The 21,157-nt window shown below is 42.6% G+C and overlaps 1 long non-coding RNA gene across 1 annotated transcript in view; it reads right to left on the bottom strand.

The window, feature by feature from the left end:
* LOC106635478 (uncharacterized) overlaps nucleotides 1-21,157 on the bottom strand; it is a 201,765-nt gene that overhangs the window by 116,407 nt on the left and 64,201 nt on the right. The window contains exon 2 of the long non-coding RNA XR_010109811.1: nucleotides 18,347-18,443. This is a non-coding gene — a long non-coding RNA (uncharacterized LOC106635478). The remainder of the gene's footprint in view (nucleotides 1-18,346; nucleotides 18,444-21,157) is intronic.

The raw sequence follows: 21,157 nt of genomic DNA, 5'->3' as shown, positions 1-21,157 counted from the left end.
GATTGCTCTAGTAATTCAGAGCAGCCAGAGTCTCAAACCCAAATGAAAGAAGGGTCCAGTGGTCACACTCCTACCTCACCCAGCTGGTGGCCAATCATACACAGTAAGAGCTTAGTAATTTCCCAAATGCGCAGCAACAGAACACAAATTTCCTCCCAAAATAAATGCCTCTGAGATAGTAGGTCCTGATCATTGGAAACTTTGGTTGTCAGTGTGGGATGTGCGTGTTTGCGGCCTTTTGTGGATTGAGTGCATGAACAGCCCTAATTAATGGCCTCCTTAAATTCAGGCTTTTCATCCTGTAACTGTGCAGGCCCCACGCACTCTGACTCTGGGCCATGTGACTTCCTTTGGCCAATGGGACAGTAGCAAATCTGACACATTAAAAAGCTCTTCAAAATGTGTGAGTCTTCCTGTTTCCTCCATTGTTTCTCTGTGACTGTCATGAGAACCCAGGGAAGCTAGCCTGCCAGAGGGATGTGTGGGCGTGAGACATGGGCATGTGACAGGTCCATGGAGGAGATCAAAGCAATCCTAGCTGTGGCCCTCAATGAAGCAGCCTTTGATATGGACATAAGGCAGGGAAATACTACATAGAAAAGGGTGGGGTCCCTGGCAAACCTGGATCCCTGGCCCTAAATGAGAACTTCACACATCCCTGTTTTCCCATCAGAATGTTGGTTTTCCAAAACCACCCTTGCCAGCCCCACCCCCACCCTGTACTCATAAAAACCCCAAGTTCCACTAGCAGGAGAGCAGAGCAGGGCAGCAGAGAAGGAGAAAAGAAAAGCAGCAGCTGGATGTCAGATAAAAGCAGCTTGACTTCAGAGGAATGGCCTGACAGCAGGATTTTGGAGAAGAGTTCAGCCAAGGACGGCAGAACTCCAGGGGAAGATTATCTTTCCACTCCATCCCCCTTCCAGCTCCCCTTCCCACTGAGAGCCACTTACACTGCTCAATAAAATCCTCTGCATACACCACCCTTCAATTCATTCATGTGACCTGATTCTTCCTGGACGCTGGACAAGAACTCAGGTACCAAGAGGGCAGGGTGTAAAAGGCTGGCACCCTGACCCTCCACTCAGTTGGGTGACACTTAGCCATTTGTGGATAGCAAATGCTAAGACAGCACTGATTGTAACACATGCCCTCTGAAGCTCCAGGGGTCACAGACACCCTCTTCCAGACAGCAGAGCTCAAAGAGCATTGTAACACACTTGGATGCTGCCATAGGACCCACATAGAGCCTGCTTCTGCCAGAGAGGAGCGACCAGCCAGTTCCAGTGTTCGTTCACCCCGGCTCCTGTACCTACTCACCTGTGTGTTCCGCCCCCCACCATGAGGGGTTCAGAGCTGCAGGCTGAGTAAACAAACCACCCCTTCACAAGTCCTGCAAAGGGGTCAAGGGAAATATCCTGTCTCACCTTCATCTGACCCACGAGCTGAACAGATGCATGAATGAGCCCAGCTGGGAGAGGCCAAGACTGGCCAGATGAGCACAGCTGGCTGGTGAACCCATAGACCCATGGGAAATCATACATGGCTATTGTTTTGGTTTTGTTGTTGCTGTTTTGAGACAGAGTCTCGCTCTGTCGCCCAGGCTGGTGTGTGGTGGCACGATCACAGCTCACTGCAAGCTCCACCTCCTGGGTCACACAATTCTCCTGCCTCAGCCTCCCGAGTAGCTGGGACTACAGGGGCCCGCCACCACGCCTGGCTGATTTTTTGTATTTTTAGTACAGACAGGGTTTCACCATGTTAGCCAGGATGGTCTCGATCTCCTGACCTCGTGATCCGCCCACCTCGGCCTCCCAAAGTGCTGGGATTACAGGTGTGAGCCACTGTGCCCGGCCCTTACATGGCTATTGTTTTAAACCACAATGTTGGATTGGTCTGTTACATAGTATTATGTTGGTAACTGATATAGAGTCAGAGCTGATTTTTTTAGGGCAGCAGAGGAGAGCTTTTGTGCTACCATCAGTAATCAAGCATCACCATTCTTCCTCAAGTAGCCTCTTCTTAAAATAAATGTTGAACAAAAATGTAAATAATCAGTTTGAAAGAACACTGAATTTTAATTCTGAGTCTGTCTTAAGCACTCACAGTTTTGGGAGGCATCACAGACAAGAGGTGAAATAAGAGCTCAGGAACTGAGTGCTTGTGAACAGGCCTGGATGGATGGAACTCAAGAGCTTAAGATATGGAAGCTTCATAAAGATGAGTACCCAGCTATTTACAGGCCCTGGGTCTCAGGAGGATGTCAGCAAATTTAAAGGGACAAGATTTATTTTGTTGCCATCTTCCTTGAAAGAAACTTTAAAGAATCTCAGAAGGATTCTAAAGGTCATCTGTCTGTGTACTCTTGACACTTGATCATTGAGTTGTCAACCAGCCCGGTTTGTTATAAACTGAACAAATGGCAGTTTGGGAGTGGTGTTAAACGACTGAGGATCACTGAAGACATTTAGACAGGTCTGAGAATTAGAAAAGGCCTCAGTGAGTTCAGGCTTCCTGCCTGGAAAACTCCTCCCTTGGCTCTGCCAGCAAGGAATACTAAACAGTATAGAGCTTTAGATGTCTCTGAAGCTCCTCAATTTACAAGTTAAGTCCAGATCCTGAAGAAAACATAAACTAGATTTAATTAAACAAGATTTTACAAAATCTCAAACCAAAATGTCAAATAAAAATGTATTAAGGATCTGGTTTTGTGCCCTCTGCTGGACATGGTTTTACAAAATAAAAAAAGGAGGACACGGTCCCCTACCTTTAAGATTTTTATAATTTGATAAAATTAGATAAACGTACCTGAAATACTAGCAGACTAATAAGATCTATACAATTGTGGTAATCATTCATATGTTCATAAATATTCAGATTCTCTTCCATCCACATATAAGAAAAAATTGTACTTCACCCACCCGGAAGTAAGGTGTGGTCATAGGACTTGTTTTGGACAAGAAAATAAGAAGTGATGGGTGTCATTTTTCCAGGAAAATATTTAACCACTTAGTTAAACCGAACCCCAAACTCCTTTCCTCGTGGCAGTGATCATGGAAGCACATGTCAAGACAGAGCCTCTGTCAGCCAGGACCCTGCTGAATGACTGCAATAAACAGAAGCCGCCTGTTGACCTACATGGCAGATGTAGTATAAATGAGAAATACATCTTGTTATGTAAAACCACAGAAATTTGAGGTTGTTTGTTTCCCCAGTGTAACCTAACCTATTGTGACTGAGATAACAATAAACTTCTCAAATATTGTCACCTTAACTATGAGCATAAAAAGTCATAGGGGAGAAATCATTGTGGGCTACAGTAGTCTGAAGGCATAGTTAGGTCATAAAAGATAATACAAGGGATATAAAGGAGTAGGAAGAGAGTTAGAGGCAGAAAAAACCCACAAAGGCATACAAACAAGAATGTATTTCTGCCTTTATTATAGGGCTTAATATAATATAATCACTAGTGTATTTGGTGGGCTCCTTTCTTCCAAAGACCTGGGCTTGCCACCTTGGTCCCCGCAGGGCTGGCTATGATGGGTGCTCAGGGTGTATTTGTTGAATAAACTAGCAGAGCATATTGAGGACAATGGGATGACCAAGCTGAGTCAATCAAAAGGTAAAAGAATATTCTATTTGACTGGCAAAAGGCACCACTTTAAATATCAGGGACAATACACGTACAGCAGGAGTGTCAATTTCAAGAAAACCTTCATCTTGGAAAGACCTGAGTTTCCTCATCTGTAAAATGAGGGTTCAAGACCAAATGGCACCAAAGGTTTGCTCCAGTCCTCATAGCTAGGATGCTATTATTATTTTTTCATCCAAGAATTGAATCGCTTTCTCCACTAAACTTTAATCACTTCTATGGTCTAACCATGTCATTGGATTTTTCATAACGTTATTGTTCTTTTAAAAGCTTCAGGGTCTTATAAAATTCTATGCCAGCATTTAAGCCAGGGGTTCTTTAAAGTGGAAAACATTGGTTTCTAAAGAAATATTCAGATTGTGATAAGTTCAAACCAGGCCCAAATTTCTTCAATGCATGTGTAATATACAATTTCGTTTTTGCTCAAGAATTTTATTCTTAGTGAAGTTTTTGAGGTGTCATGAGAAAGGAGGGGGAATGAAGTAGAGAATGATCTCTGTGTGGTAGTGAATGCAAATAATTGGCTACATCTAAAATTTTTATAAGTATGATTGATTCATGTACAACTTAGGTATTAAAAAATAAAAATAAAAAATAGACCAGGCATGGTGGTTCATGCCTGTAAACCCAGCATTTTTGGGAGCCAAGGTGGGAGCACCACTTGAGCCCAGGCATTTGAAACCAGCCTGAGCAACACAGTGAGACCCCATCTCTCCAAAAAAAAAAATAGCCAGGCGTGGTGGCATACCTGTGGTCCCAGCTATTGGGGAGCCTGAGGCAGAAGTATCGCTTGAACCCAGAAGGTCAAGGCTGCAGTGAGGTATGTTCATGCCACTGCACTTCAGCCTGGGTGATAAGAGCAAGATGCTGTCTCAAAAATAAAAATTAAAAATATGTGTGTGTGTGTGTGTGTGTGTGTATACTTTTTTCTCTAAAATTTTCCAAAGTTATATTTCAGAAATCCTTCTTTTTTTTCTTTTCATAAATACATTTGGATTTCACTGCTGGTTTCTGGTTTGCTTCACTGCGTGACCCCTATCACACCTCGCACCATTTTTAAAAATACATATAAGGACTGAAGTCAAGAGCACTCTAACACTTACTCACACTTTAGCACACCCAAGGCAGGGGCCAGGGCCCTGAGGAGTGCCAGCCCTTGGGCCAACCACTAAGTACTTTCAGGCAAGAGCAGGCCCAGGGGGGTTGAGACACATCCTCCATTCAACACTCCAACCCCAGGGGTGTCATCCTGCTCCAGGCCGCCAGCCCTTCCGACGGAACTGTCTAAACTGTCTTTGACTAAGGCCTGGGACAGCCTTCGTCCTAGGTAATCTAATAAAGCTATTAAGCAATAATGATAGAGACCATGCTTATTAGAAGATAACTGCACACTCAGGAGGATGATATTAGCAGCAAGGCCCACCCAGAGGACCTTCAATCTCCTAGGAAGGAGATTAATTCATGATAAATACACTCATTAGGGCCTTCCTTGCTTTTGAAATTTAAAAAATAATATTCTTTATTTTGGAGAAAGATGATAAGAGAGGGAGAGGGAAGAGGGCTTTTGAACAATAATATCAGATGTGATGCATTCAGATTAATGGGTTCTGCTAGACTGTTCCACTGCCAGTCAGTGCCTCATTAATCCAACTATTTTTATAATAAAAGCAGAAGATACTCAAGACGAGTTTCTCCTGTTGTGGAAAAAAAAATACATATATCTATTCCAAAAGCATATCTTAGGGAGGCTCAGTGAGGGAATGAGGAAGGCAGGGTATTCACCTAGTCTAATTACATGTGGTCAGTTTGAATGCTTTTCTTTTTATTTGTACTTTCTTAACACCGTTTGGGAAAAACATGACATATTTTTCTCTCTGGTTTCAACAAGCGTATTGACTCATCCGTGCCAATGCACATCAAAGCATATGCTGTCAGCCCCCTAGCAGGTATGCGGGGTGTGCGTGTGTGTGTGTGTATGTGTGTGTGAGATTCCCATCCAGTGCCGGATCAGTACTTCTGATACGGCTGTCTTCACTTCCAGGGAGGCATCTCAGACATGACATGATAGAAATGTGACCAACACACAAGCTCCCAGATACTTTCCCCACAAGAAGCCTAAGATTCTCCACAATGGCATAGCTGTACAATGGCTGCAAATATAACACATTTTACCACACGTCCACCTACAAAAGCAAGGAGTTCTAAGCACATAAAGCAAAGAATTCATCTGGGAACACCCCCAGCAAAAAATTTCCCCCATTTCCCTTTTCCCCTTCATCTCGACACCACATTGGAGCCCATGTGATATTGTGTCCAGAATTGGTAGGTTCTTGGTCTCACTGACTTCAAGAATGAAGCCGCGGACCCTCGCAGTGTTACAGTTCTTAAAGGCGGTGTGTCCGGAGTTTGTTCCTTCTGATGTTCCGATGTGTGCAGAGTTTCTTCCTTCTGATGGGGTTCGTGGTCTCGCTGGCTCAGGAGTGAAGCTGCGGACCTTCGCGGTGAGTCTTACAGCTCTTAAGGCGGCGCATCTGGAGTTGTTCGTTCCTCCCGGTGGGTTCGTGGTCTCGCTGCTTCAGGACTGAAGCTGCAGACCTTCGCAGTGAGTGTTACAGCTCATAAACGCTGGGTGGATCCAAAGAGTGAGCAGCAACAGAACTTATTGCAAAGAGCGAAAGAACAAAGCTTCCATGGCGTGGAAGGCAACAGGAGCGTGTTGCCACTGCTGGCTCGGGCAGCCTGCTTTTATTCTCTTATCTGGCCCCACCCACATCCTGCTGATTGGTAGAGCCCAGTGGTCTGTTTTGACAGGGCGCTGATTGGTGCGTTTACAATCCCTGAGCTAGATACAAAGGTTCTCCACGTCCCCACCAGAGTAGGTAGACACAGAGTGTCAATTGATGCATTCACAAACCCTGAGCTAGACACAGGGTGCTGATTGGTGTGTTTACAAACCTTGAGCTAGATACAGAGTGCTGATTGGTGTATTTACAATCCCTTAGCTAGACATAAAGGTTCTCCAAGTCCCCACCAGACTCAGGAGCCCAGCTGGCTTCACCCAGTGGATCCCACACCAGGGCTGCAAGTGGAGCTGCCTGCCAGTCCCGTGCCATGCGCCCACACTCCTCAGCCCTTGGGTGGTCGATGGGACTGGGCACCGTGGAGCAGGGGGCGGTGCTCGTCAGGGAGGCTCGGGCCTCAAAGGAGCCCACGGAGGGCTGGGGGAGGCTCAGGCATGGCGGGCTGCAGGTCCCGAGCACTGCCCCGGGGGAAGGCAGCTAAGACCCGGCGAGAAATTGAGCACAGCAGCCGCTGGTCCAGGTGCTAAGCCCCTCACTGCCCAGGGCTGGTGGGGCCGGCCGGCCGCTCTGAGTGCGGGGTCCGCCAAGCCCACGCCCACCTGGAACTCGCGCTGGCCTGCAAGCACCGCGCGCAGCCCCGGTTCCTGCCGGCGCCTCTCCCTCCACACCTCTCCACAAGCTGAGTGAGCCGGCTCTGGCCTTGGCCATCCCAGAAAGGGGCTCCCACAGTGCAGCGGCGGGCTGAAGGGCTCCTTAAGTGCTGCCAAAGCGGGAGCCCAGGCAGCGGAGGCGCCGAGAGCGAGCGAGTGAGGGCTGTGATGACTGCCAGCACGCTGTCACCTCTCAATATGAGGGTTTACTTTTGCAGGTGTACATCCTTAACAATTACCTCCAAATGTCTCTCAGATCTTCTGCTCCTCTCTACCTCCATAGACATGACCCTAGTTCAAACTATTATAATTTCTCACTTGGGCCATTGCAATAGACTTGCAACCTGCCCCTTCTAATCCATCCTCCACATTGCATTCAGAATAATCAAGTTTTCTTTTTGAGGTAAAATTCACATAACATAAAATTAAGCATTTTAAAGTTTACAATACATTGGTATTTAGTATATTCACAATGTTGTGTACACCTATGCCAACTTCCAAAACCTTTGAACCACCCCAAAAGAAAATCTGTTAGGCCATCCCTCCTATCCCGCCCCCAACCCATAGCAACCACCAATCTGATTTACTTATTCTGGATGTTTCACAAAAATGAAACATGAGATATGTGATCTTTGGGCCTGGCTTCTTTCATTTAGTGTGCTGTTTCTGAGGTTCATCCACACTGTAACATTATCTCATTCGTTTGAATGAGTAACATTCCATTGGATGGGTATACCACTATTTGTTTATCTTTTCATCTGTTGATGGATGTTTATTTCCACTTTTGGCTATAGGCATAATGCTGCCATGAACGTTCATATACAAAGTCAGAGTCATCTTCATACACACACACACACACACACACACACACACCTGATCATGACCTCACTTCCTTAACAGAGGACCAATAAAAACTCAAGAAGGCCAAAAAGACCTGAGCCTAAAACAATCTGACAATTCTGGTGGCAAACAGAAGTCAATCAAAGTGGCTAGGTGGTGTCATGAAAATAGTTTGAGTTGAAAGGTCCTGTGAAGCTTGTAGAAGTCTGGCCAGCCTTGAGCTATTGACCCCTCGCCTTTCAAAGGGAAGGGAGGAGAGAAACTAAACTGGGAGCTTCCAGCCAAGGCGATCATGGGCTGCCACTTCCCAGATGTTGGGGATTTCCCCACCTCACTCTTCAGGGCTCTCACCAACCAAATGAAATTTAACCAATGAATAGAACAGGGTCAAAACATTGGTCTTTCATCAGACTCTGATTTCTGCTCTCAGGCCTGTCAGTATTACTTATGAACTGCAATGGAGAGAACCCTTCATTTTGATGGATTTTTGCAGGCAAATTTACCTTCTAACTGTATGCCAAAGTGATTAACCCTTTTATGCTAATATCAAGCCAGACCAGTTGCAGGCATTTTGTTCATTAGAAGGCATCATTTTTCAACTCTTATCAGTATGTAAATTAGATTTTGACTCTCGGGTTGCCTCCTCCAAAGGCACAACCCCCCAAAATTCAATTAATGTAATTTTCATTCTAGAGTGACACTTCAGATGGTGAGGGCTTGATAGAGACCAAGCTGAGGACAGAGCTGGGCTCTCAGGAAAGCTGCCACTTCAGTCTACTCCTGGCAGAACCAGGGAATGCTAGGTCTTCCTAAGGGAGCAACCACCAAAAATCAAACCACAGGGATATGAACCAGAAGATGCCACTATTTTCTTGCTGAAAGTTCTTTAGAAATCACTAATACCAACCACCTTCCTTGACAAATCAGGAAACAGAGGCTTCCATTGCAGAGAGGGGAAAGTTCCAATGTGGATGTTCACCATGGGCTATCTGAGCATTCCTAGAATGCCAGCTGCTGACCTAGGTCCAACTGAACATCAGAGAAACATGTTTTTCATCTATTTGCTGGAGCTCAGAACATAATACCCCAAAGTATACCATCTTGGCATGTGGAGTACTTTGAACTAATGGAGTTTGGAAGAACCTCAGAAACTGGATCTTTCTGACCTCCCATGCTCCTATCTCCTGCCCTTCTTTCTCTCTGAAAGCAAATCATAGAAACCAAAACTGCTGTCCTCCAGGGCAGGTCATAGAAACTAAAACTCCTCTCCCACAAAGCAAACCATAAAACCTAGAAAGATCACTCTCTCTCTTCTCCCTTGAAGACCCCCATTCAGAGGGGTCCTGTCCCATACCCAGGAGGAAGGAATGCTACACAGAGAGTCTGAGAAGGATCTGAACAGATAGGGCTTAATGGATTTCCCCCTTAGTCTATTCCCATTAGATCATCCTCTTTTTGTCCAATCACATTTCTACACAGCTTCATTGAATCTAAGCATAAAAATAGACAGTTTTCCCTGGGCTTTTGGGTCTTCATTTCTGAAGCCTCCTGTGTCACATAGATCCTAATTAAATAAATTTGTTATGCTTTTCTCCTGTTAACCTGCATTTGGTTGGAGTGTTGGCCATGACCCTTATGATGGGTGGGAAAAAGTTATCATGACTTTTCACCCCTACTGTTTTTCTATACTTTCCTACTTTTTTTCTATACTTTTCCTTTCCCTGGTGCCATCACCCTCCTGGTACCATCACCTTCCTGGTACCATCACTTCCCGACACCACCACCTCCCTGGTGCCATCACCCCAGCTACTCAGCAGATTACATGTGGTATCCCTTTTCTATCTGTCTTCTCAAACATTGCCTTAGATCTTAAATTTTTCCTTTTGTTTCTTCTCCCTTTTCTATCGCTTCTTGGTTATTTGCTTTGATGACCTATTGAATGCAGTGGATTCTCCCAGAAAAAAATGAAAAATGCATGCAAACACACAATTTCGTGTAGGATTTTAGAGAGTTCACAGACATCCTGAAGCCTGATTCACCTATCCCAACTTAAGAACTCTTGCTTTCTGCCTTTCCCTCACTAAGAAAACATGGAAGAAAGTGGCATAGCATGTACATTTTGCACTGAAAGGGGTTAACCAACCCAGTGCCCTAGAAAGCAGAGCCTGAGACCAAGACTTAAAAGAGAACACTTTGTTGGGAAGTGTGATTCTAGGGAGATGGATGGAGGGAGGATAAAACAAGGAGGGATGCACTGTGGAGTTTGCCAACATGAGGGGTGGGACATTAACTGCCCTGAATGGTACAACCTGAAAGCCTAGTGGATACCCAGGGAATCCCACACTGAGGCATCAAGAAAGAAGCTCTGTGGTGGGTGTTCAGAGATGTAGGAGTGAGGGCCTGAGGTGAATCATGGCTGGGCTCCTTGCACCTGCATGAAGCTGGTCTGACCTCTCCCTGATGACTACTAATCCCCAGGATAGGGGACAAAATAAGGTACAGGTGAGGCTATAGGTTCTACAGCGCTGCCTGAGGTGTATCTGATATAGGAATCTCGGAGATTGATTTATAGTCCTCATTAAGCTAATAAACTCACTCACACTTACCTGTCAGTGACTGATAAGAATTCTGATTGACCAGAGGTTTCCTAGGCAGAGTTACACCTCGTAAACAAACTATTCAAAAAATAGTTAAATATACTAAATTGGTTAAATAAACTAAGATGTGGTTTTCAAAGTATGGCCCCCAAAGGAAAATATCAGCAGCATTCAGGAACTTGTTAGAAATGCAAATTCTGAACAGGTGAGGTGGCTCACACCTATAATTCCAGCACATTGGGAGGCCGAGGCAGGCAGATCACCTGAGGCCAGGAATTTGAGACCAGCCTGGTCAACTTGGAGAAACCCCATCTCTACTAAAAAAAAAATACAAAAATTAGCCATGTATGGTGGTGCGCACCTGTAATCCCCTCTACTCAGTAGGCTGAGGAAGGAGAATCGCTTGCACCTGGGAGGTGGAGGTTGTAGTGAGCCGAGATCACGCCATTGCACTCCAGCCTAGGTGACAGAGTGAGACTCCATCTCAAAAAAAAAAAAACCAAACAAACAAACAAAAAAAAAACGCAAATCCTTAGGAAGTGTCTCAGGTCTACTCAATCAGAAACTTCCAGCAATCTGCTTTAACAAGCGTCCAAGTGATTCTAATGCAGACTGTAATTTGAGAAGCACTGCACTAAGGTATATCCATAAATATTTTGCAGAATACTTATGCAACTATTAAAATTGTTCTCACAGATGAATAATGATAGGGAAAGGTGTGCCTAGTACTATGACACTGTGATTTATGATAAGATATATATATATGTGTATATATATATCTATATATAGTGTGTGTGTATATACACACACACACATATATACTGGCACACAGCTTCTAAAACCCTTGGAATCTTCAGTGTAATAAGAGTATCTTTTGTATGTTAAAGAGATGACTGGCACCTGGCAGCCCCTAGATAGCTTCAGGGTGGGAGTTGGCCATGGGAAAGACCAAGACAGGATTGGAGGGTTGGGACTTTCATCTCCACCCCACCAACCTCAAGGAAAGGGAGAGGGGTTGAAGGTTAAGTTGATCACCAATATCAAATGATGTAATCAATCATGCCTATATAATGAAGCCCCCATAAAAACCCAAAAAGACTAGGTTGGTGACTTCTAGATAACTGAACACATGGAAGTTCCTTGAGGGTAGCCTGCCACAGAGGGTATGGAAGCTCTGAATCCCATCCCATATGCTTTGCCCTATGCATCTCTTCCATCTGGCTGTTCATCTGTATCCTTCAAAATATCCTTTGTAATAAATGGGTAAATGGAAGTGTTTCCCTGACTTCTGTGAGCTGCTCTAATTAATTGAAACCAAGGAGGCAGTTGTGGAAACCCTGATATATAACTGGTAGGTCAAGAGAGTAGATGACAAGCTGTCAGATGTGTCTGAATCAGAGCAAGTCCATCTTGAGCTGTGTAAAATGAGGCTGAAACCTACTGGGCTGCATTCTCAGATGGTTAAAAGATAGGAAAAACCAAAACGTCCTACTCTCACACACCACTCAACACAATACTTTTGATATGACATGTGTGAGATTTTTCCACAAACACCAACCAATTCAGCAGACACCAGCTGGGTGTCATCTAATTCAGTTCAAACCTGGCACTATCTATCTATCTGGAGTAGCAGGTTGAGGGATCCACCCCACAAGACTGCCCTGCACTTCAAATGCCACTTATAAGTAATAGCTTTGTTACAGGAAAGGAGTCCTAATTCAGACTCCAAGAGGGTTCTTGGATCTTGTGCAAGAAAGAATTCAGGGCAAGTCCACAGAGTAAAGTGAAAGCAAGTTTATTAAGAAAGTAGAAGAATAGAAGAATGGCTACTCCATAGACAAGCCCTGAGGACTGCTGTTTGCCCATTTTTAGGGTTATTTCTTGATTATATGCTAAAAAAAACACATGGATTATTCATGGGTCCACTTTTTAGAACATATAGGGTAACTTCCTGACGTTGCTATGGCATTTGTAAACTGTCATGGAGCTGGTGGGAGTGTAGTCATTAGGACAACCAGAGGTCAGTCTCGTCATCTTGGTTTGGGTGGGTTTTGGCTGGCTTTTTTACTGCAACTTGTTTTATCAGCAAGGTCTTTATGACTTGTATCTTGTGCTGACATCCTGTCTCACCCTGTGATTTAGAATGCCTCAACCATCTGAGAATGCAGCCAAGTAAGTCTCAGCCTCATTTTACCAAGCCCCTAGTGGGGTTTCTATAAATGTTGGCTAAATTAGTTATAGTTAACGCCTACATAGTCCTTATTATATATCAGGCTCTATTTAAGAGCTTTATGTATATTAGCTCATTCAATCCACAGACCAATCCTATGAGGTGAGAACTAATATTATTCCAATTTTATGGATGAGGAAATTACATGAAGAAGACATGCCCAAGATCATACAGCTATTAAGTAATGGAGGTAAAATTCACATCCAAAATTCTGAATTAGAGTCCATAACATTAGCCATGATGGATGGATGGATGGATGGATGGATGGATGGATGGATGGATGAATGGATTTTGGTTCTCCTTGGCAACTTACTTCATAATTTTTCTATGAAACCACATTACAACTGAGTGTTTTGTGCCACAGGTATCTCATAAATACATAGAACTCCACAATCAGTCTCTCTTCTAATGCAGAAATAGCTCTTTGGAAGGCAAAGTTTCCTCCCATGTGAAATGAATTTAATTTTCCAGGTATCAGTAAACAACTGATTTTTTTCTTACTCTATAAGAATCCCTTGATTTTAAAAGAGTAGCATTTTATTGCCAGAGAAGAATGACTTTTTTATGATGTAACCATGTCATTAGCCAAGCATGAGGGGCAGTTTCAACCCTCATTTTAAAAATAGTATCGTCCTAATAGTAGTACATTAACAAGAGCAGGCTCAGTCTGGGGCAGCCTATTCTGTTTCTTGCTATTCTTTAACTTTCCCTTCTTTCCCACTTCCTTCCTTTCTTCCTTCTGGAGGTAATACCCTCTGAAGGAACATCAAATTAGAGTTCAGATAATGTGGCTATTTTTTATGAGAAACCAATTACATTCAGTACAAACGCCTTTTATTTTGACAAAGTTCTTTGTATTTTAAAGTACTGCTTTCCTGTATATTATCTCACTTGATTCTAGCAAAAAAAAAAAAATCCCCTTAAATAAAACAAAATACATCATTATTTTGCAGATTAGAAGACTAAAGTTGCCATTCTATACCTTTCACCAAATTGTAATACCAATTTGTTTAGAGATAGGATTATTTATTTGATTCATTCAACAAATATTTATTCAGAATGTACTGTGTGCTGAACACTGTTCTAGGTGCTTGGGATATACCAGTGGACAAACAAAGATTTCTGAGGCTGAGGAGCTTAATTCCAGAAGGAGAGATGCAAAATAAACATAACATAGTATACAGTATGAAGTATATAGTTAGAAAATGATAGAGGACGTGGAAAAGCCCAGAGAAAGTGGGACAGGATGTGCAGTGATGAACATGTTGCAGGGACAAATGGGTGGTCAGGAAAGACCTCATTGAGATGGTGGCTTTTGATAAAGACTGGAAGAGAAGGAGGAAGCAATGAGAGCCAAGCTGTTACCTGAGGAAGACAGTTCCAGGCAGAAGAGCAGCTTGGATCGGAACCCTACCTTCCAGACACCTGGTACAAAGCCTTTGGCACCTCACCCAATGAACATGGTATGGGGAGGGGCAATGGAACAAATGGGCTTTTTACATAAAGTCTACTAGGAAAACATAACCCAGGCCTCCTAGCTGTAATAAAGCAAACACACTCTATGGAAATGCCTATGATTCACTAGTAAATGTTTAACAATCAGCATTCCAGAGAGACCTGTAATGTATGTCAATTTGGGTGGTGTACTTTCACTATGGCCAATTTCAAGTTATCAAAATGACATTACTGAACTTGGAGTTGGAGCTGGCTTCAACATGCTGATCCTTACCCTCTTCTAGGGAAAAAATTTCCAAAACCTACCCCCAGAATTCCAGAATTTCTTACCATCTATCCCTTACTTATTATTTCTTTATTCTGAGATGGGGCCTTTTTCCCCCACCTTCATACTGTTACTGGAAAGAGGTCCCAATCCAGACCCCAAGAGAGGGTTCTTGAATCTCATGCAAGAAAGAATTCAGGTTGAATTCATACAGTAAAGTGAGAGTTAGTTTATGAGGAAAGTAAAGGAATAAAAGAATGGATACTCCATGGAGCAGCCCTGAGGGCTGCTGATTGGCTATTTTTATGCTTTTTCCTTGATTATATGTCAAACAAGGAGTGGATTATTCATGAGTTTTCTGGGAAAAGGTTGGGCAAATCCCAGAACTGAGGATTACTCCCCTTTTTAGACCATATAGGGTCAATTCCTGACGTTGCCATGGCATTTGTAAACTGTCATGGCACTGGTGGGAGTGTCTTTTAGCATGCTAAGGCATTGTAATTAGCATATAATGATCAAAGAGGACGACCAGAGGTCACTTTCATCACCATCTTGGTTTTGGTGGATTTTGGCCGACTTCTTTACCCCACTCTGTTTCATCAGCAAGGTCTTTGAGACCTGTACCTTGTGCCAATATCCTATCTCATCCTGTGACAGAATGCCCAACCTCCTGGGAATGCAGCCCAGTAGGTCTCAGACTCATTTTACCCCTATTCAGGATGCAATCACTCTGGTTCAAATGTCTCTGACAATACCCCAGCACCGAAAGTCAAATCAGGAATTTATCTTTTCCTTTATGTTCTACAGGAAAATTTATGGAGAAAGGCCTGAATAGAGAAAGAAAAATCCAGAGAGACAGAGATGCAAATGGAGGAGTCAAAGACAAAAGTTGAGATGAGGGGAAAGGAAAACTTAGCCCCTAATACACAGTCCAGCTGGGTGAAATATTAAAACTTATGTGAATTAGAATTCTATGAACTCCAGCACCAGGGGGAAAAAAGGGAGAAAAAAAGAAAATGCACTGAAAGCATGTGCTTTTTACTTGAGAAAATGATGTGAATCTATCCAAAATACAGATTTGAGTGCAGCTGTCCATCCTGTTTGTTTTACAAAAAAAAAAAATACATACATAAAAATAAATAAATAAGTCTTACAAAGGATTTGGGATGGAGTTAGGAAAGTAGGATAGTTAGGCCTGAGTTTAAAACTAGGTGTGCAGAGCTGTCTTAATCATAGCTTTTAATAGTAACAATAGTAACCACATGAAGCCACCTGCTTGCCTTGGTTTATTTAGCAAAATTAACCAGGACAAAGAATGAAATTAAAGGTCCAATTAAAACAGGCCAGAGGATTTTGAGTGTCCACATCTCACCAACCAAAGAAGTTCTAAGTGTGATGAACAAAGGTGCCAGGTAGAGAAAGCTCAGAAATGGGATGCTCTGCCATTCCACCCATGGCAAGGGGACTCTGCAATAAGCCCACATCCTTTGGATAGAATGTCTCAATCCATTTAGTGGAATGATTCCTTTGAGTTTCATTCAAATTTGTAATCCACTGAGCAACACTGAATTGAATCTATGTTGGAAGGCTATTGTGGAATAAAGCCATTAAAACTATTCTTAAGTCTTTATCTCTGAAATTCCTTTCCAATTTGCTTCAGATAATACCAACTCTGCCTAGCCTTCTGGATGCAATACTCAAGGTGTTCTTTCTCTGTGCACTTAGTAGAGGGGAGAGACCAGGGAGATCCCACAAATATTTTAGAGGCTTTTTTCCAAAGAGGCACCGATCTTCTTTATCTCTTGTATGAAATATTTTCTACCTATCTCACCGAGTTCCTATGAAAACTGAGCTTTAAGTAAAACTGAAAGCACCATGAGCCTTTGAATCAGAGGTTTTGATAACTATCATTATTATTTGCTATCACAAGAGACATCCACTGTTTTGTCTTCTGAGAAATGTACCTTTCACTAAGCTCCAAACATGATTTTAAAGAGAGCAGCGGTCATTTCATAGAACATGCCTCCCTGGCCACAGTGATTGTTCTAGAGGTATCATGTGACTCAAGCAGGAACAATCATGGCAGACTACCCTGTGGGCTATGATGAAAAGAATATAAGCTTTGGAGGAAATATACATTGAAAAGTCTTTAGAAATGAAAGAAGTCTCAGCTGCACAGGATGTTCTGTCTGGAACCAGCCAGATTTGCATTCTAGTTCAAATATATAGAATATTTCTTGTACACAACTCCTAATCTTCCCTGCCTCACCTCTTATCCATCCTCAGTGACCAGTTCTGTCTAGGTTTTGACCAGCTCAAGCAGGCATGACCTGATAGCACCTCTCCTCTACAAGCTTTTCATGTCCCACCCTGGGACTAGCCAGGAAGGATGGATTCAGATAAGAGCAACCCAGAAGCGCAGGGGAATTAACACTTTGCAGAGCAACACTTGACCATAGGGCAAATAAACCAACAGATAGATGTTCCCTTTTTTCTTTCCCCAGATGGACAGTTCTGAGAGGTATTTCAGATGGTCCTGTGAGATAGAGCACGCAGGTTCTATCTGGCTCAGAGTGGCCAATTATAGCTCTGTGACCTGAGCAAGTTACTTTCAAAGGGTATACTATCACTTTCCTTGAAGGTCTACTTTAAGCCACCTTCCTGACACCATGGTTACCTATTGTAAATATCAGCTGTGACCCTTTATAACCCACTCTACTGACAATCAAAAAATACATGCTTCTCTCCAATTCTTCTTTATAATCTATCAGAATCCCTAACAGTCCATCCGCATTTTAATTACAGTTACCTCAAACTTTAATAAAGATCATGATCATTCATACTTTGTCTTTCTCTTTTCCACATAATTTCTGCTTTTTTCTTCCCTCATAGCGCTTACCTTCTAACCTCTGTGTCACCATGATCAGTGAAATCTCTCCAAATTCTTCACACTCTTGTAAGAAGGCAAGATGGTGTTTTGTGAAAGAGCAGAAAAAGCTCTGGACAAAGAATCACGATTCCTGGGTTCCAGGTCCTACTTGCCAGTGATGGCCTCAGGGGCCTACGGCAAGAGCCGCCTCCTCTCAGTTCAGTGTCTTCAAACATAAAGAGATGCCCAGCAAGGTCATTTCCAAAGCTCCTTCTTGTCCTAACTTACAGTGTCTAAGCCAAATGTTATAGAATTGTGAGGTGGCCTTGGGTCAGTCATTTGACTTTGATGCTGCCATTTGCCTCCTCAATTGTCCCAGCTCCCTCATTCCTAAACCACAGGAGGCCACACCAAGACAGCGGCTGAAGTGTATCTACCTGACTGCCATGAACACATGCAAAATGGTGTGGAGGAAGACTGTTCAATAACCATGAAATATATACATCCAAATGTATTCACAGTAAGAACACTATTTCCTTGAGGAAAAGGGGGGATAGAAAAAAATGTTTTAAAGTTTACACATTATAGCCAGATTATGAGTGATTTTTTTCCTTGTGATTGCTGAATTATCTAAGTTTGCTACAATAAGCATGTATTGTTCATTGTAATAATGTTTAAATAAGATTATGAACTGAAACTGCTCTGCCCATAGGCCAGGCAGGCAGCCTCTAATGCTGTGGCCTGAGCCTCCTGCATCCTGAAACATCTGCCTGAGCAGCAGCTTCCACGAGGTCTTTCCTTCTCGGCCTTATTTCCCACCATTCATCTCACCCACTCTGTGTTGAACAACAAACAAGGCAGTGTCTCCAGGGGACCCCTGTTAAAGGATTATGTGTTTTTTGGAGGAAAGCAGGAGACCCACGAGCCTTGTCTGGCCCTCCCCATTGGTACACAGAAGCAGATTTGCTTCTCACATCAGTTCATTCTCACCTTGGACAGCAGTAATAGATGACCCCTCGATGGCCTGAGGGTGCTGGGAACAACCTGGGGGTCATAAGCCAGAGAACATAGGCCCTTGAACCAGCTTCTGGGTAAAGAGATAAGGAGGGAAGAGAAAAAGAGATGTCAAGGATGGTGAGAAACAGATGTGATCCCAAAAAATCATTATTAATAGCAACCTGTTTAATCTCAGGTGTCCCAGGTTTGGCAATGTTGGGAGGGAAAAGTTGTCTCCAAGTGAACTTAGAAAGGGAGAAAACAGTGGATTCTGGAGTCAAGTAGAACTGGTTCCAATCCCACTTACTAGCTATTGCTCCTTTAAAAAAGCTGCTCAATCTCCTTCAACCTGTGTTGTTTACTCCTTAACAGTAAAGCGGGTAAGAAAAAAAAAAATAACCCTATCTTGTCAGGCTATTTTGAAGACTAAAGGAGACAATATCTCTGAAAGGCCTAAAATAATACCTAAAGTAGGTCCTCCTATATAACTCCTACTATTAATAATTTGAATTTATTATAAGGTTGCCCTTGGATATTGCTCTTGATAACGTGAATGGTTTGTGACTACCTAATGGAATTCATAGGTAGTCACAAACCATTCATATGATCATTTATACATTTATTTAACAAAAATCTATCAAGCACTCAAATACCATATTCTGGGGAAACACATCTATGCCCTTAATGAGCAGCCAGTTTGGTACATGAGGGAGACATCTAACAGACAGCGGGGTCACAGTGTAACAGGTGGATGGAAGGTAGGAAGAGGAGTTTCAGGAGTGCTAGAAAGAGAGATCACTGCCTGGGAGAATTGGGGAAAGCTTCACAAAGAAGACAAGGTTTTATCTTTTTGAGGAGGTTTCTTTTGGTAGAGAAGAACAGGGAGGGCATTTTAGTGAGCTCAGCTTATGCGGAAACAGAATTGTGGACAGGATAGGGCGTATTTGGGCAATGGGGTGACTTTCAGTGTTAGCAAAGTACATTTGGGTCAGGAGATGTGAGAACTGAAATTGGAGGCCAGAACTAGATTGTGATCTTACACACCATGACAGGGAATTTGGCAAGGTGGAGCCAGCACAAATCTTTAAGCAGGTGAGTGACTCAATCACATTTAAACATGTTCACTCTGATAGGAGACTGAACTGAAGTGAGAGAAACCTCGAGCAAGAAGACCAGAAAGGAAGCTGTTGTAATGATCCAGAGAGGAGGTAATGAGACCCTAAGTAAGGCAAGGACAATGATAAGAAGTAGGGGTGGATTCAGAAGCTATGTCAGTGATAGAATTGAAAGGATTTGGAGACTGGCAGGGGCAACGAGGGAGTTGGATGAGTTCCAGGTCCTGGCAAGGTATCCAGCTCTAAAGACAGGATGGCTGAGTTCACTGAGAGGCAGGAAGGGAGCCCACTTTGAAGGGATGCTGAATCCAACTTGAGTTTGAGGTGGCTGAGGGGCATGTGGGTGAGATACTTGGCATAATGTTGGAAATATGGGATCAGGAGTTCAAGAGAAAAGTCGGATGCAAACTTTAGTATAATTAGCACATGGGTTGTCATTGATGCCGTGGCAATGGTTAAGATCACAAAGGAAAAGAACTGTACATTGGAATGGGGCCAGTGACTGGTGGGTGCATACATCCAGGTTTGCCCGGGATAGTCCTAGTTTACACCTGTTGTCCCAGCATCACTATTAATAGCAACTGTTTAATCTCAGGTGTCCCAGGTTTGACCATAAATTATACAGTCCTCTTACCAACGACCTAACTCTGGGGACCATCAAAGAGTGAAAGAGACAGGGCTGGGAAATCAAAAGGTTGGAGGAAACCAGGAAGGAGAGCATCTTTAACCATGCAGGGAATAGTCTCTAATTAAATGTATAAATTCTACACTATCAAATAAAAAACCCAACAAAACTTTTATTGGAACTTGATCATTTAAACTAAAGTCATCCTTTAAAAAAAAAAATTAAGCATAAGAGATAAGCCATGAAAATTCCCAGACAGAAGCAAAAGAAGCAAGAACTTCACCATGTTTTAAATTAATTATAAACCTTCAGCAATAAAAGAGTTTGGTACTGATGGAGGAATTGACAGAAACATCATTGAAATAGAATAAAGGGTATAAACATAGAACCAAACACATATGGGAATTTAATACATGGTAGACATGACATTTCTGATGGATGAAGCTAAGATATATTAATTATTAAATTATGTTGGGACAGCTGGCCAACCATCTGGAAAAAAAATAGGCTAGATTTCTACACATTACTCCCATTCCAGATGGATAAAGCATTAAACATTTTAAAAAGAAATCATAAATGTACTAGAAGAAAGCATGGATTTTTTTTTAATCACCCTGAGGCTGATGTTGCGGTTAAGAAGACCTTAATAACCATGATGCAAATCCCTAAATACATAAAGAAAAGTTGAATGAATTTACCTCAATAAAAATTGGTCTTTTCTCATGGGCAAAAAGAACATGAATAAAACAAAAAAAATCAAATTGCAACATAGGAAAATATTTGTAACATGCGGTAGACCAATCTTGAGCTCTAATGAATCAGTAAGTAAAAGGCCAACAACCCAAGTTTTTTAAGGGAATAAAAGTTATGTAAAGAAAAAAATTACCATTAAACATAAGAAAAGATGCTTAATCTTATTCATAATTTTAATCACTTCCACTTCAGATTGGAAAAAATACACCAGTTAATAACAGCTTTGTTGACATACAATTCATATACCATAAAATTCCCCCATTTAAAGCATATAGCACAGTGGGTTTTCATATATTCACAGAGTTACGTAAC

This window comes from Pan paniscus, chromosome 15 (genome assembly GCF_029289425.2).
Source record: "Pan paniscus chromosome 15, NHGRI_mPanPan1-v2.0_pri, whole genome shotgun sequence".
NCBI classification, from domain to species: domain Eukaryota; kingdom Metazoa; phylum Chordata; class Mammalia; order Primates; family Hominidae; genus Pan; species Pan paniscus.
The sequence above is the reverse complement of the archived record's forward strand: the minus strand, read 5'-3'. Positions and strand labels throughout refer to the sequence as shown.